The sequence below is a fragment of the Notamacropus eugenii genome, chromosome 2 (assembly GCF_028372415.1).
Source record: "Notamacropus eugenii isolate mMacEug1 chromosome 2, mMacEug1.pri_v2, whole genome shotgun sequence".
NCBI lineage: Eukaryota > Metazoa > Chordata > Mammalia > Diprotodontia > Macropodidae > Notamacropus > Notamacropus eugenii.
The window spans coordinates 459,593,749-459,595,389 of record NC_092873.1 but is presented as its reverse complement, the minus strand read 5'-3'; positions in this window follow the sequence as shown (position 1 = coordinate 459,595,389).

The following is a 1,641-nucleotide window of genomic DNA, read 5'->3' as shown; positions in this document are numbered from 1 at the left end:
CTCACTGTTCCCCAAACTACTATTATTATTATGACCAACATCTATAATAATTCAAGGAAATACCAACAACTATGAAAAAAGAAAAAGGAAAGTTTCTCCTTCGAGTTAATGTCCCCAAATTGTTTTGCCACAAAGTGTGATGAAGGCAGCTAGGTAGCTTGGTAAATAGAGCACTGGGCCCGGAGTCAGAAAGATCTGAGTTCAAATCCAGCCTCAGACACTTACTAGCTGTGTGACCCTGGGCAAGTCACTTAACCTCTGTTTGCCTTAATCTGCTAGAGAAGGAAATGGCAAACTGCTCCAGTATCTTTGCCAATAAACCCCCAAGGACAGCATTGGCATGCTATGGTCCACGAGGAAATGAAGAGTCAGACATGACTGGACAACAAAGTGTGATGCTTTTAACTGAGAATAAATCCTAGACTATTAGATGGATTCAAAAGTACAGTGACTCTAAAAATCGAGGCAGCTAAGTGTAGTAGATAGAGTTCTAGACTTGGAGATAGGGAGGACTGAGTTCACAACTGGTGTTCAACAACGATGATCTCTTAGGGAACAACATAGGAAGTTTGGTAATACTGGCAAGCCATGACTCCCTTACTCTGTTTCTTCTCTCACGAGATTAAGAAGTGCTCTTTGAGTCCAGGTGTGAGACAGTGGCCCTGACTTTTGGATAGCAAACCAGACATCCTTGAAGGGTACCTTGGTGGAGTAAAGCTATCAGGTCCCACTCTCTTTCTTTTCGTATACATTCTCCAAGTTCAGTTAAATTCCTTGAGCAGGAAAGCTGGATTTTTAAATTTAATCCATTTCAGGTCATCTGAACTCTGAACTAAATTCAGAGACAAAAAATCATGACTTAGGCAGTTATGGGACAAAAGTAGTTATAGGACAAAATCAAATACTTATAAATAGGATTATAAGGAACTGATGCAGAATTAGTCTTAAATCTTCTCACATCCCTGGGCACATACTGGATAATTATGAAAAAAAATGTTTTTGATATTTCAGAGAATTTATTATCGAGAGTATGGTCTGGGATAATAATTCTTTTCTTAATTCTATTATGGCCTTATGAGTCAGTGCTTTAAATTTCTCTAGGCCTTAGTTTTCTTCATTCTAAGTTAGAGAGGCAGTGCTTATATTTTTCTTAGAGGATTTCAAATTTAAATTATTGAAAACTTTTTGAGAGCTTTGAACAGGAAGGGATGTATTAGCCCATAAAGAAATGTCAGTAATAATAATATCAGTTATAGGTCCTGGTTCAATAGAAGCCTTCCTCATTTCTTCTAATTGATGTCTTAGAAGTCTATGTTTATCATTGCCTACATTGGTTAAAGAATATATTTCTTACCATATTAATTATAGCTAACTAAATCTAGTGAAGCTATAAACATCCCTTTGGAGACCCAGATCCTAAGAGACTGTAGCTCTCTTGTGGGAGGAAATCTAAGTTGTGAAGTGGATACATTGATTGACTGTATTAGAAAACAATATGAAAGCCTAAGCAAGAGTATCATTTATGTTCCTCTTGTTTTTTCCTTAAAACATAGATTAAAGATATCACTGTAAATAGAAATCATTTTCATTTAGAAAATAGCTTTTATCCTTTTGATTAATTCCTACAAAAAAGGACAACTA